General features: G+C 49.5%; 1 protein-coding gene across 1 annotated transcript in view; it reads right to left on the bottom strand.

The window, feature by feature from the left end:
* The window catches only part of LMF1 (lipase maturation factor 1), a 120,950-nt gene that overhangs the window by 40,759 nt on the left and 63,990 nt on the right, over positions 1-16,201 (bottom strand). The window lies entirely within an intron of this gene.

Here is a 16,201-nt window from a genome sequence, read left to right as displayed (position 1 = left end):
CGACCAAGTGACACCTAGGTCATATCCAGCCCTCGTAACAACTGAGTTTGACACCCCTGCAGTAGACTCTCCGTGACTGGAGGTCTGTAAGCCGTGGCTGGCTGGATAACTGTCTGGCATGGTAAACATAAGACCAAGGCCCATCAAGTCCAGCAGTCTGTTCACACAGTGGCCAACCAGGTGCCTCTAGGAAGCCCCCAAGCCAGACGACTGCAGCAGCACCATCCTGCCTGTGTCCCACAGCACCTAATAGAATAGGCATGCTCCTCTGATCCTGGAGAGAATAGGCATGCATCATGACTAGTATCCATTTTAACTAGTAAAGATGCAAATTAGTGCACTGAGCAGTGGGTTGGACTGCATGACCTCAAAAGGCCCTTCAGCTCTATGACTCCAAGAGATAGACAGTGGGATCTAGGGTTGCCAGCCTCCAGGTGGTGGCTGGAAAAGCTCCTGAAATGACCACTGATCTCCAGGCTACAGAGATCAGTTCCCCGGAGAAAACGACTGCTTTGGAAGGCGGACTCCAGGGCATTATACCCCACTGAAGTCTTTCCCCCCTCCCCAAACCCCGCCCTCCCCCAGAATCCACCCTCAAAATCTCCAGGAATTTCCCAACCTGGAGCTGGCAATCCTAGTGGGGTACTGGATTCTCACTTCAGGCCGTTCCCTTGGTTTCAATGGCCCTTACTCTCCCAAGTGGGTACGTGCTAGGTTGCCCATTGAGGGTCAGATCCTGCCAAAGCACTTCCCGTTGGCAGAAGGGCTCCTTGAACCGGAGCCAAGTGCCGCCGTGAACAGAACAAACCCGCAAGAACCGACCTCGTGCTTTCTTCCAGAAAGAAAAGCCACTGATCCCAAAATCCGGCCGGGGGAAAAAAGAACGCGAGGATGACTCACCCAGCGCCACAAAACGGCAGAACAATTCAACGACAACAACACTAACAACAGCAACGATCCCCCCTTAGCGTATCTAACACAGGGCTACATTCATTAGCCATGTTTTATTTTTATTTTATTTTGAAATCCAGAAAGAAAACAAAGATGGCAGGGAAAGGTCGATCCTAATCGGAGGAGACGTAACACATCTTTAAGCTGTTTGCAGTTAAAAAGCACAACACACACACACACGGACACACAAACCCTTTAAAAAAATACAAACAAGGCAGGGGGAATCAGCCGGCGGAGTGGCGGAGCACGGCTCGTGAGCCCGCTGCCAACCCCTGTAACGAATGCAATTCCTTATTAGCAAAGCTGGAATTAATCATACTGTTGCTTTCTACGGCCCGGAGGCCGCTGCACTCCCCTCGGGGACAGAAGACTGCATCCTTCCTTCCGCTGACACAACCGGGGGCAGGATGGAACGAGCCAAAGGGTCAGGGAGGCTAGCCAAGCTCCTACACCATGGGGGTCAGGGGGTTGCCACGTCCGGGGCCAGAGGGCTGGGGGGGTTAGTCTGGATGACGGGCCTCCGAAAGACTAAGCTGAATCTTTTCCCTCTGGATTCCACACCGCCGAGCTATCGAGTTCCTTTCCCCGTCTCGGAAATGGGGAAGCGCCTTTCCTTGGCCACGCTGGACGGCATGATTCGTGCACATGCCCCCTGTCCCCATCAGTTCCGGGATCCACACCACCGAGATATCGAGTTCCTTTCCCCCTCTTGGAAATGGGGACGCGCCTTTCCTTGGCCGCGCTGGACGGCGTGATTCGTGCACATGCCCCCTGTCCCCATCAGTTCCGGGATGTGGAATTTTACCCAAGAAGCATGGAAGTCCAGGGAGACAGTTAGCAGCCTTCGGCATTCTCCAAATCCAGGAAAAATCATTGACTACACACCACTCCCAAAGCCCCAAGACTGATGACAGAGGGGCACGTCCAGGAGACCACAGAACCAAGCTTTTCCGGATGCATAGAGAGCTGATTCTTTTTGCCCGCCGAAAAAGCTACAAAGAACCCTGCAGGCCGGACTTCTTGGCTTAGCTGGAAAATACACAGCGCTGTGTAAATGAGAGTTAGTGAGTTGTACTGGATGGGTGCTGGACTTGGATTGAGGAGACCGGATTCGAATCTCTGCACAGCTGTAAAGCTCCTGGGCCCGCCCACTTTCTCTCAGCCCTCCTTACCTCCTTACCCTAGAGGCTTGACGAATCATTAAATTGGGGGAAGTCCACACAGGCTGCAGGAACCAGAGGAGGGTGGGACGCAAACAAGATGGAGCGCTGGAGAGCTCTGCATGCTCACATGGAGCTTTTGCGCCCACGAAGAAACAACTTGCATCAAAACAAGCACTGTTACACATTACTAAAATCAAAAACACATACAGGAGTTCTGTGTCACCTCTAAAGGCTAACACAAGTTATGTACTACCGCTTTTGTGCAGTAGAGTCCACTTCATCAGATGCATGAAGTCCATCTACATTGGACAGGTGCGCATGTGTCTGCCTACCGAGGATCCGCCTCTAGTACATGAACGCTCGTGCTGGAATGACACACGGACAGCCTGCCAGATGCCACAAGAGTCCTGAACACATGAACACATGAAGCTGCCTTATGCTCAATCAGACCCTGGGTCCATCAAAGTCAGTCTTGTCTGCTCAGACCGGCAGCGGCTCTCCAGGGTCTCAGGCAGAGGTCTTTCACATCATTTCTTGCCTAGTCCCTTTAACTGGCGATGCCGGGGATTGAACCAGGGACCTTCTGCATGCCAAGCAGAGGCTCTACCACTGAGCCACGGCAGTGGACTAGCACAGCTTCCCCTCTGGACTCTGTCACTAAGACTAAAGAAATCTTAGCCAATTCCATGAGTTATCAGTTGGTTAAACTGCCTCGATTTGCATAGGAATAGACCAAAAAAAAAAATCAGGAAAATAAGAGCATTTCCCTCTTTGTTTTGATGTCATAACCATCCTCCTGGGAGAGGAGTTCCTTTTTGCAGGGCGGAAGAAGTGGGACGGTTTTGGTTTGTGTCAATATTTGCAGTACAAATAATTTAGCAGTGGCAGCCCAACTAATCTGGGCATTTTACGTTGCAAAAACAAAGATTAAGAGATTTTTAACCAATTAATCTAACGCAGCCGTGTATGCGTGTGTATGTGTGTGTGTGTTAAACACACAAAAACACCAGCAAACTGAACGGCACATATTTCTCTCTCCACCCACAACTTTCGAAAAGTTTGCAGTAAACAAGCATCACAAATATTTGCTACTAGAGGGGGGAAAACTGTTCTGCTTGCATTACAGCACACAGAGATCTAATTTTGGGGCTGGGAGGAGGGGGAGGAAGAGGAGGTAGTTCTTCGGCCATAAAACATCAAAATAATTAAGCCTCTGGGGACCTTTTACTTGATTTTTATTTATTTATTTTAAAGGTACCCTACAAGCTTTCACTGTGCCGGGCTTCCCCAGCCCCCTGTCAATGGCAATATTAAATGGGGGGGGGGGACCCACGCCAGAATCTCCCCGGCTTGAGACGGCGGAGACAGGGAGGTGTCTGTTTGACTTGGGTGCCTGCGTGACCGTAAAACTCTGACAATTTACTAGAGCCGCAGAGCCGCGCCACTCTCCCCAAGGACAAAAATAAACTTCAGATGTTCTGCATGCAATATATATATAGTCTCTCTCTCTCACACACACACTGTACAGAAAGCAATACCAGAAGGGGGGGGAAATCCTCTGCTGATTGGGCTATTGCAAACCCATTCCCTTAATCTTGTTTACACAGACAGAGGTCATTATTTTAAAAGCAGAAAATGAATACTTGCTGCGCCATCGTAATTTTTTGTTTCTTTTTTAAAAAAACACACAACTACGTACGGAAAAGATAAAGCGGGCATGAGCCACCCAAAATTAGGCACCAAAATCTCACCGATTTTATATTGTCTACTCAGACCGGCAGCGGCTCTCCAGGGTCTCAGGCAGAGGTCTTTCAAATCGCCTACTTGCCCAGTCCCTTTAACTGGAGATGCCCGGGATCGAACCTGGGACCAAAACCTCACCCATTTCGATCTAACAGATCATAGGAATATTCAACTCTCTTCCATTTCATTCACCATGGAACAGTGTTGTGCAGTGGTTACAGAAACAGCCCGAGAGCGGGGAGACTTGCGTTCAAATCCTCCGCTTGGCCATGAACCTTAGTCAATGGATACAGGACAGCCTGTGCCTTCTGAATCTGATTAACATATCTGAATTTCATGTTAAGTGATGGCAAAATGGGGAGAATTTAGTCACCCACTTCAATATGTTATTTAGGACTCCATTATAATGCACCTGTCGTCCTTAAACACATGAACCCATTAAGCTGCCTTATACTGAATCAGACCCTTGGTCCATCAAAGTCAGTATTGTCTACTCAGATCATAAGCGGCTCACCAGACCCGATTCTCCATACAGACCCACCAGCATCAAATCTGCCACGGCCCCAAATCAGTCCTCTCAAAAACCCAACCTCTTACTCATATGGCATCTCCTCCCCTTTGAGATCCATGCAGCAACCACAAACCTTTGTCCTTAGTTTGTAATCCCATTTAGTTTGTAATCTCTGTGTGTGTTAAGTGCTGTCAAGTCGCTTCCGACTCATGGCGACCCTATGAATGAAAGTCCTCCAAAATGTCCTATCTTTGACAGCCTTGCTCAGGTCTTGCAAATTGAGGGCTGTGGCTTCCTTTATTGAGTCCATCCATCTCTTGTTGGGTCTTCCTCTTTTCCTGCTGCCCTCAACTTGCAATCTGGGAGTTAATTCTAAGTGTGCTGTGGGTTAGACTGCAAGACTCCAGAGGACAACGGACCACGCTGGAGGATTTAACGTCCTCTTTTCAGCAAGCACGGGGACAAAAGAGAGTTTGCTCCCCCCCCCCCCCGCCACCCATACACCAAAATTCACCACGAACTGATGCATCTGGATCTTTGCATTGCCTGGGGATGAGCACAGGGGCTTGCACAAGCTGGTTTCTCCAGACAGCCATGTGTGGTGGCTTCTCGAGCCACCTTAATGACAACCACATTTCCAAGGCGATCCACCCTTTGCCCAATTTTATTGACATGGGCCATTGCAGAGAGAGCCCCGGAGGCCCCGGGCTTCCGACACGCAGCGCCTGCATTACAAACATTACCTAGCTATTCTGGGCATTCCCGGGGACGCGCAGAGCTAAAATTACATTGGGAACCATGGCTTCATTCAAGGTATTTATTTGTTCAGAAGCCCTGCAAAATATTTGAGAGAGAGAGAGGGAGGGAGGGAGGGAGGGAGGGAGAGAGTTGCTGCTCTGGAAGAGAGGAAGGGACATCACAGCTCCAGTTATTCAGCCCCCCACCCCAGGCAATCCCAGGCGTCAACCCCCATAGCCCAAATCCCAGAGAGGCACAAGCAGAACAGTCTGCAAGGAAAGGTTCACAGGCCCACCAAATAAAAACCTAAACGGGAATGTTCAAAATGGAGCAGATGACTTGGGAAAGAATTAGGCCCAGGGTGCTGGGTAAGGGTGGGGGAGAAGGGGAAGGGGAAGAAGAAGAGGAAGAAGAGGAAGAAGAAGAAAAAGAGGAGGAAGAAGAAGAGTTGGTTTTTATATGCCGACTTTCTCTACCACTTAAGGAAGACTCAAACCAACTTACAATCACCTTCCCCTCCCCACAACAGACACCCTGGGAGGTGGGTGGGGCTGAGAGAGCTGTGACTGGCCCAAGGTTGCCCAGCTAACTTCATGTGGAGGAGTGGGGAATCAAACCCAGTTCTCCAGATCAGAGTCCACCGCTCCAAACCACCGCTCTTAACCACCACACCACGCTAACTAAAATATCGCGAAGATTTATTTCATTCTGCTGTTCTTTCAGTGTTTCCACCTTTGCAATAATTATGATTAAATTTTCCTTTCACGAAGCTGCTACCAGGCCCCACATCCTTCGCAGGGTCTCCCCAATCTGTCCCCCCCCCTTTCTTTCCATTTATAAACCAGTTTCGCAACCGCATTCGCTGTCAGGATTATTTCTGTCCCGTCATAAATATGACGCACGCAGGACCAAGGTGAAAAATAACAGGACGAAAAAGCCAAGCTGCCGTTTACCGAAGCGGGGGGGAGCAGTGAATGTCTCGTGACTGTGTTTAGATTAAGGCGCTTTGGGGTCTGGATAATTTTCACCCCAGAGTCCCGTAAAGGGATGGCGGAACAGTAGGATCTTTCATAAAGCGTGTTTCACAAAGGGCAAATTGTGTCATTAGGAACTCGCTACCTGGTTCAACGGGCGAATTCTCCGGACTGGAAAACCGCTTCGTTGGAAAGCCAACTCAAACGAAGAAGAAAAACACCCTCCGCGCCGGGGTGGAGAGGGACGAACACTGGAGACTGCCTAATTAAGCAAGAGTCGCATTAAATTCAAAGATCCTCCCTCTCTCTAGTAAAGCCATTGCAGCAAACTAATCATCAGGAGTGATATGATGCAAGTCACTTTTCCGAACTGGGTAGCTACCCTCTTGTAATCCGCAAGGATTGTCGATATTTAGGCAATGACTAATGTCAGCAGAAAGGGGGTCGGACCCTGGCGCTCTATCCCCCTACTTTTCTTTCCAGCCCAAAGAACCTTTTGCTGACACAACAGCCCTCTGAGGTAGGCAGGCACTCATTACAGATGGAAGGCTGAGGCCGAGGGTGGGAAAGCACTCCCGGCCCAAGGTCCCCCAGTGAGTTTGAGGCAGAGGAGGGAGTTGAACCACGGACCTCCTGGATCACAGTCTTCGAACCCTACCCTGCACCAATCAGTATGCGTCTGCGCGCCCTTCCAGCTCCAAAAAGCCTTTCACAAAGAAAACTGGCAAATTAGGGGGAAGATAATTCCAGAACCCTTTCCCCCTGAAATCCCAAGAGTAGAGCCAATGTGGTATAGTGGGTAAGGCTAGGATGGAGGGGATCTGGCCTCAAATCCTTGCTCCACCATGCAGCTGGTTGAGTGACCTGGGGCCAGTCACTCTCTCTCAGCCTTGCCTTCCTCAAAGGCCTGTTGTTGTGAAAGAGCGGGTTGAAAACTTGCTAACTTAGTAAGAAGAGGGGCAGCCCGATGAGAACGAGGTCCAGAAGACTGTCAAGTCCAGCATCCATTTTCCAATGAAGTTTGGCCGGGGGGCCTCTGGGATGCCCGCAGGGAGGGCGTGAAGACCGCAGCCCTCTCCTCCGCCCTCCGGCCGCTCAAGGCCCGCCACTCCAAGCCGCCTGGCAACTTTGGTTGCCTGCTGTTTGCAGAGCCCCTCTGGGGAATGACGGGCTCTTGTGCCCCCCCCGGCCGCTGGCACCAGACTTTCCCCCCCTGCCCGCACCCAGCCCCATCAGGCACCGACCCGCCCGTCCCAGACAGTGGGCTCATTCAGGCGAGCCGGCGGGAGCAGCCCTGCCAGGGGAGGCCGCAAGGTCGTTTGTCTTGAGAAGCCCGGCTGGCCCCGATTATTTAATATTCCACCCCAAACCCCTGTGCAGCTTTGCTTCTCCTCACTTCTCCGCCTGTCAGTTAGGGCCGGGGATGTTTGTTTTAGTGGCCACTTGTGGTCCATGCTGGTGCCGGCTGCATGGGGCTGGTTGGTTGCAGATTTAATATCGGAGGGGCGGGGGGGACTTCGCCCAGGAGTCTGAAGCACATAGGAGGCAGTTCGGGACACCCCCTCCTCATTTTTTCCTAAAAAATAAACACCCTGAGCTAAATCTGGAGTGGATTCGGGGAGAGGAGCCTTACAGACGTTTAACCATTTCAGGGGGCGTGAGTTATTTCACACATGAACGCATGAAGCTGCCTTCTACTGAATCGGACTCTTGGTCCCTCAAAGTCAGTATTGTCTACTCAGACCGGCAGCGGCTCTCCAGGGTCTCAGGCAGAAAAGGGCCCCTCACATCACCTACTGGCCTGGTCCCTTTAACTGGAGATGCCGGGGATTGAACCTGGGACCTTCTGCATGCCAAACCGATACTCTACCACTGAGCCACAGCCCCTCTCTATGGCTCCTGCAGGGTCTCAGGCAGGGGTCCTTCACATCACCTACTTGCCTGGTCCCTTTAACTGGAGATGCCAGGGATTGAACCTGGGGCCTTCTGCATGCCAAGCAGATGCTCTGCCACTGAGCCACAGTCCCTGTACTCCAGCCCCAGACAGGGTTGCCAACTTACCCCTGGGCCCAATTGCTATAATTCTTACAGCTCCTTGATAAGAAGAAAGCACCAGGCGAGAATGCTGCGAAAAACGTCATTTGTGGATTCTAGAAGTTAGAGGCGGAAGAGCCGGCCGGGCCTTTTGCTCTAGCTACGCTCTGGGTTTTTAGCCCTCACGTGGTTTACCCTTCCCCTTTTTAATCCTTAAAATAACCTTGTGAGGTAGGCCAGGCTGAGATAAGGGGGCTATCCCACGGTCATTCAGCATGTTGCATGGGGATACGGGGGATACAAACCAAAGTTTGCCAGGTTCCACTCTGACACACTACCCACTGCACCATACTGTCTTCTCCCCCTGGCCAGTAACTAATGTTGTGCTCTGCGTGCCCCATATATGACTGTTTGTGGCCTCCCAAAAATCTAGTCTCCTTTCTGCCTGTTACACATCTGATTCACACTGTGCACTAATACGTATTCAGTAACAATTTTCACCTTTGCAAATAAACGCAATCCACATGCAAGGATTTTTCACTAGGCAGATACCTTCGTCAGATTTGTGGCCCACTGGCCACGGACAAGGAAAACCAGAAATGGGTACCCTCTGGTTTAGGAACCCCTTTTTCCTTTCTGGCCCAAAGGCAATCCTTACTTGTTCGTAGGAGACTGGCCAAGAGGTTATTTGGGAGCCTGTACTGTTCCACCGAACTCCTTGAACACCAAAGCAAACAGGCAAATTAGCCAAGCGTGCCAGAGGGGCTTCCAGTCTCAGAGTCACAAGCGTAAACAGAAGGGAGATTAGAAAAGAATAAAACAATGAAAGGGGTCAGGGGGAGAAACAAAAAAATCCTAACAAAACCCCAAGGACAGCATTGCTGAGCTGCGGTAATCTGGGTCTTATTTAAGTGTTTGTTCTGCACAGTCAAAATTTGGAAGGGAGCTCAGCTGGACGGGAGGGGAGAACATAATCACCAGCCCAATTGTATATTTCCCCTAGAAATTTCATGTCACGCTGCACCAGCAGAGTTACATTTTCAGGGTCCAATTTCAATAAATCAGCACGTCGCGCTGGGTAACGGGAGTACAACTCTTTCCTTCTTCCCTTAATGTTCGCAGGTAAAGCCAAGAACAAAATGGCCATTCTTCCCAGGGCCTGGCATCGGGACAAATTACTTTCCGCACCTCCTCGCGCTGAAGTCCTTATTAAAATATCACCTCTGCTACCGTGTCCCACTTGTAGTTAAACTAAGGGCAAAAAAAATTGAAAACTTCACCAGCAAATGCGTCCTCCGGGCCAGACATCTGGGGAGCAAGAAGCAACGACGTCAAAGACGCATACTTGCCCGGGCACGAGAGGAGCATTTTCATTTGCGATTGACGTTGCCCTGAAAGATGAGGTTAGCAAGGCCTAGATCAAATCCTAACTCTGCCTTCAACGCCCCAGCTGACCTTAGTTGCCCTCTTCCAGCTCTCATCCAAAATAAGGGAGCAAAAAGACCACTGATATAAGGACGTTATATTTCAGAGAGGGCTGTTCTATCAACCTGAGATAGCTAGCTCTCGAGGCAGAACCAGACACAATGCAGAGACGGAGCTGCTGCTGAAAATGGCAGCCTTGCGTCAATGGCATCGACTCCCTTTCTGCAATGTTAGTAAAACTTACCTGTGTCTTTATGACATTGCTCAGTTCCCCACCCTGCCCACATTGCAGAAACATGAGATAGCTAGCTCTGGAGGCAGAACCAGACACAATGCAGAGACGGAGCTGCTGCTGAAAATGGCAGCCTTGCGTCAATGGCATCGACTCCCTTTCTGCAATGTTAGTAAAACTTACCTGTGTCTTTATGACATTGCTCAGTTCCCCACCCTGCCCACATTGCAGAAACATGAGATAGCTAGCTCTGGAGGCAGAACCAGACACAATGACCGAGACGGAGCTGCTGCTGAAAATGGCAGTCTTGTGTCAATGGCATTGACTCCCTTTCTGCAATGTTAGCAAAACTTACCTGCGTCTTTATAACATTGCTCAGTTCCCCACCCTGCCCACATTAGCCGACAATGCATAAACTGTGTCATGTGCTAACCTCAGGACACAGACAAGGATTACTAAATGTTACTGAGGGGGAGGAAGAAAAGCTTGACACGGGACTGCCATTTTCAGAGGTAGTGCTGTATCTGTTGTCGTGACAACCTGTACCCTATCTATGCTAATGGGCACTCAGCGGCAGTGACTCCCATATCTTAGTTACTGATTCTGTGAGGAAGTTACGAACAGGCATAAAATGGTTGTTGCCAGCCTCTTCTCCTCAGAGCGGCCAGCTATTTCTTCTTCAATTTAGAACTTGCCGCAAAATCCAGCACAAAATTCAGCAACGCGAGCCCTCTGCCCACCCAAAAGCCAAATAAACGGTCGAACACATTAAAACGGCACATCAGCACAAACAGAAAATGTTTGCATTGAGCACACATGAGATTTTTTAAAACCGGCCGGCTAAATTTGCATGCATCAACAGAGAGGGGCTGGCATTAGAAACCGTCTTTGCAAGCAAAGGCAGTTGCTGTGGAAAATGCCTCCGTTTGCCAAGGGGTACCATGAGTGGCCGGGACAGGGCCCATCATGGTCCCGCTCCCCTCCCAACATGGCCCTCACATGACAGGCATATACTGGGGCTTGACCTGTGTCAAACTTTGTAAGACAACAAGCCATTTACTTGTGGGAGGGGTGTTTTGTGTACACGCCCATTCCTATTCCCGGCAATATAGAAGAGCACGCTGAGACCGACCACAGGGTTCTCAAGCGCAGTATGACCGCCCCATACGGCTCATGTACAGGAATCCCATGACCTGGTGGCCAGGGCGGGACCTGACCAGTAAACATCTAATTTGGCACCCATAGGAGTAGGGTGGCCAACCTCCAGGCAAGGGCTGGAGATCTCCTGGAAATACAACTGATTTCCTGGCTACATCAATCACTTGTTTATTTATTACTTATTTATTTAAAACATTTATTCCACTTCTCCTGGAGAAAATGGCTGTTCTGGAAAATTTGACTGCATGGCATTATACCCTACCAAAGTCCCTCCCCTCCCTAAACCCCAGTCTTCCAGGCTCCACTCTCAAATCTCCAGGTATTTCCAAACCCAGAGTTGGAAACCCTACACAGAGGCCACCTGAGATACCTTACTGGGTTGCATGATCCATGTCTTCTTCTAAGACAACCAAAAGAACATTTGCTCCAGACCTGGATTTGGGAAAGGCCACCTCTAGATTCAGCCTGGCCCTACCTTATTTTATTTCCCTACAAGTGTGAAGGATTCCTTTTCTTTGGGGACCCAACAGTAGAAGAGGAAAGTTCTGGGGGCACTGCAGCCAGTTCTCTGCAATAATTTACAACTTACAAGTAAAATCTTGGATTGCAATAAGAAGCTATTCAACCAAAGGGCAATCACTATGGCAAAATTCAAAAGATAACACAAAACCAGTTCTCTGCAATAAGCACGGAACCACCGAAAACGTGGCGAGGAAGAGGAAAGAGATCTCACCACACCGACTTTCCCACCATCAACACTCTGAGCTGACGTCTCGATAGAGGGCAGCATCGCACCCATCTGACTGGGGAAATCACATCGACTGGGGAAATCACATCGGAAATCTGGTCAGCGTTCTTCGACCCTGAAATAACCAAGCCTGAGTGATGCTTTAATGCAGTGGCAAAGCGCCAATTCCCCATTTCCTCACAATCCCCGGACCAAGTCCATCTGAAAACATAGTTAAGGCCTGGGGATCCCCTGTCCTCCCCAGGCTTTTCTAACAGTTAAGAGTGGTTTCTCAGTGGAACAGGCTTCCTCGGGAGGTGGTGAGCTCTCCTTCCCTGGAGTTTTACAAGCAGAGGCTGGATGGCCATCTGTCAGCCATGCTGATTCCATGACCGTAGGCAGATCATGAGAGGGAGGGCACCTTGGCCATCTTTTGGGCATGGAGTAGGGGTCACTGGGGTATGTGTGTGGGGGAGGTAGTTTTGAATTTCCCGCATTGTGCAGGGGGTTAGACTAGATGACCCTGGTGGTCCCTTCCAACTCTATGATTCTATGATTCTATGAACTTCACAGGATCGTTGTGGGAGTCCGATGCACTTTCAATTCAAAGCGCTAGATAAGAAATAATCAACAAAACACTGCAAGATGTGGGATCCCCCCCTTTAAGTGCTAGCAGCAGTAGTTAGTGATTTCAGCAGAATCTTGTTTGGTTATAGATCTAAGCACCCCCACCACCCACCACCCCGGTATGTGCTCCCCCGCCCACCTGGTACAGCTGGAATTCACTTCTTGCCCCGCAATGGGAAGGCCACGAAACCTGGCCCACATTAAAAGTTAGTGGGGCTCCCTCCTTGCTTGTAAACCGAGCTCATGGTTTTCACGGCAGACAAACAATTGCGAGGCAGGCGGTCTACGGAAGCTGGAGGTCAAAGGCGGCCACAGTATTACCTGCACTTCCCCCTTTAATATCTCAACACATGACTATTAGCCCAGGTTTATCTGCAGCCATTAAAGAGAGCCGATGAAAAGTTTTTAATCCGGCTCCAAATGACTCCGGGTGCTTGGCAGATCCTAGCTAGTTTGGAGAGAAAAAGGAAATAAAAGCAAAACACGAAGGCGCGGGGGTACGCGTGGGCAGTAGGTGGGGGGAGGCTCGATTTTGCCCATTTCCTTTTCTCAATTAACAGGGGCTAACATTTCTGGCCAGAACTCCAGACGGCAGATTTAGAAGCTCAGTGCCCCATGTACATTTTCTCTCTGCCTCAACCCCCCCACCCCCCGCCAAAGAAATCCAGTATCTTGCTTTGGAAGGGAAGTGCTGCTTCTGACTGAGTACAAACTTCTCCCTACCCCTTCTTCATCCAGGTGGGAAGGAAAGCACAGCTACACATTCAGGTTGAGCTCATGCTCTGCAGCCAGAACAAGGTCAGCAAGATCCCGCAGATGGCTGATAGCTCTTCCTCCCTACATCCTTCTCTTCCTATGAGCCTTGAACTCATGGGCACCCCAGCTTGTAGAACTACAGCAAGGCCAAGGGGCCCCCTCCCGCAACTGAGAACAATATACTTACCCGGACACTCTATCTCTCTATGGAAAGATCTGATTAAAAGGGGTCAAGCCAAAACAAATTGTGTGTGCGTGTTAAATGCCGTCAAGTCGCTTCCGACTCATGGTGACCCTATGAATCAATGTCCTCCGAAATGTCTTATCTTTGACAGCCTTGCTCAGATCTTGCAAATTGAGGGCTGAGTCAATCCATCTCTTGTTGGGTCGTCCTCTTTTCCTGCTCCCCTCAACTTTTCCTATCATGATTGTCTTCTCCAGAGACTCTTGTCTTCTCATAATGTGACCAAAATTAGGGGTTTGATATTGCAAACATCTCTCCCTCCCCTGCAGACTTCCCCCTTTTTATTTCTTCACCTTGCTGGGGTCTAGTAAGAACACATGAACACATGAAGCTGCCTTATACTGAATCAGACCCTTGGTCCATCAAAGTCAGTATTGTCTACTCAGACCAGCAGCAGCTCTCCAGGGTCTCAGGCAGACCCTTGTTAGCCTTACTGTCCATTTATCATACCTGTGAGCCGATTCCCTGACAGCTCAAGGGCTTTGCTTAACCTTTCACACTCCGTGTCAGCAAGACCCAGCAGTCCCTGAGCATGTGCTGAATCCTGAGAAGGGGCTGCCTCGGGTTTCTGGCAGCTGGGGAGCCCCGGCTGGGTTCAGCAACCCTCTCCACAACTAGCACGAACTATCAACGTGCCGACGCCGACACAAAATGGCAAATCCGGACACAGATATGCTCAGTTTGGGCCCGCGCGAACAAAAGCAAGGAAAACCAGTAATGGTTTACAGAGAACACATTTGTCAAAGGGTTTCCATGATGGAAACTGACCAGATTTGGTCCACGGCAGCATGCAGACGTCAAGTGTGGTGCAATGGAACAGGCTTCTTCATGAGGTGGTGGGCTCTCTTTCCTGGAGGTTTTTAAGCAAAGGCTAGATGGCCATCTGTCAGCAATGCTGACCTTAGGCAAAACGTGAGAGGGAGGGCAGGAAGGTTTGCATAAGTGTTTGGGTCTCAGGGTAGTGCCAATCACCACTTTGGGGTCAAGAAGCAATTTTCCTCCAGGCCAGATTGGCCAGGGATCCTAGAGGGTTTTTTCTGCCATTTTCTGGGTGTGGAGTAGGGGTCGCTGGGGGAGGGGAGGTGGTTGTTGATTTCCTGAGTTGTGCAGGGGGTTGGACTAGATGACCCTGGTGGTCTCTTCCAACTCTGTGATTCTAAAGGATACAGTGGCCAAATAGGACCCTGGGTAACCAGGGTTGATATCGCCACTTCTGCCATGGAAGCTCATTGGGTGATCTTGGTCCCATCACAAAGCCTTCCTCCCAGGGTTGTTGTTGTGAGAGAAATGCAGGAGGGGAGCACGATGTTCCAAAGCCTCTTTGAGCCCAAACGATGGGGAGAAAAGCAGGACTTTTGCTCAATGTGTACACGTGGTCAAACTGCCAGAAATAGCAACACACCCCAATGTGAAGATCATGCCACTTATTGGGAAGTTGTAATTTCCCCCAGCATGCCATGTGGATTACTCACGGGTAGCACATGAGTGATGTGCGGCTTGAATCCGCACGTCACAGAGTCTCCCCTCCCCAATTTTTATTTTGTGGGAAACCCGCCCAAAGAGAAAGGCTAAGAGTGGGAAAGGTCAAACTTAATATTTCACACCTGGAAAATGTTTAGAACGTGTAGTTAGAATACTTCTTGATCCCCATTACTAAACAGATACAGTAGTGTGAAGCCGCCGTTCCTCTCCTGCTGCCGATTTTGGTCTTCCACTGATTTAATTCCCAAGCAGGAGAAACAAACGCCAAGTTTGGAAGAGCCTCTTCTCAGTTGCCAGAAAAGAGTAAAAAAGCATTCCCACAAAAAAGAAATAGGAACCTTACCTAAAAACTGTTTGATATTCAGAACCCCTCTCCAATATCTGGGGGGGGGGGGTGGACTTCGGATCAATGTTGTTGTTTTTAAGCGAAAAGGAATGGTTGTTTCCTGAAATATTACCAAAATGGGACTCTCCCAGCTCTCTGATCTGAGAAGGGAGTTCCTGTCCTACAGGGAACCAGTCTCCGCATACGACAGGTTTTGGCCTCCCTTCCAATTCCTGTGTCCTTTTGTGTTCTTTTTTTTTTAAAAAAAATTATTTACTTGATTGCATTTTTTCCCTCAATAAAGGGAAAAATGGATTTACTCCATCAAGGAAGCCACAGCCCTCAGTTTGCAAGACCTGAGTGAGCAAGGCTGTCAAAGATAGGACATTTTGGAGGACGCTGATTCATAGGATCGCCCTGAGTCGGAAGTGACTTGACGGCATTTAACACATACACACACACACACATTTTTCCCCCTACCCTTCCTTCAAAGAGCTCAGGCGGCATACTTTTATTTATTCAATATTTTATTTTCCTTATTTTATTTGCACTGATTGCATTTTCACTTATTTATTCAATATTAGTTTTTTCCTTTTTAAAATTTATTTTATTATTTGCTTATTCAAATAATAATAATAGTCCAGGGTTCAAACCCCGCTCACAGCAATGCTCCCTAGATGATCTGGGGGCAAATGTTTTTTCTCACTCTACCCTACCCTCACAGAGTTGTTATGTGGAGTTTAGGGAGTGAAAGGATCTCAGAGGGGGATAATCCCATAGAGTCCAAAGCTGCCATTTTCTCCAAGGGAACTGATCTAGGGAGTCTGGAGTTGTAATTCCTAGAAATCTCCGGGCCCCACCTGGAGGTTGGCAACCCTAGTTGGAGGCCAGCCACCAGAAAGCAGGTCTTTGCACGGCAGTGATTTAGGACAGGGAAGGCACATCTGAATGTCCTTCCTTAGCCAGTGGAAGAGATGCTGTTATCCTGGACGCATGACTTGGGTGCCTCCACCCTTGCCAGATGCCAGGCCCTACCATCGGCTGTTTTAGAAGGGAAATATAAGAAGATCCCTAGATCAGAGAGGTTATGTCCGTGTGGGACATTGAAACC

This window comes from Euleptes europaea, chromosome 21, assembly GCF_029931775.1.
Source record: "Euleptes europaea isolate rEulEur1 chromosome 21, rEulEur1.hap1, whole genome shotgun sequence".
NCBI lineage: Eukaryota > Metazoa > Chordata > Lepidosauria > Squamata > Sphaerodactylidae > Euleptes > Euleptes europaea.
The sequence above is the reverse complement of the archived record's forward strand: the minus strand, read 5'-3'. Positions and strand labels throughout refer to the sequence as shown.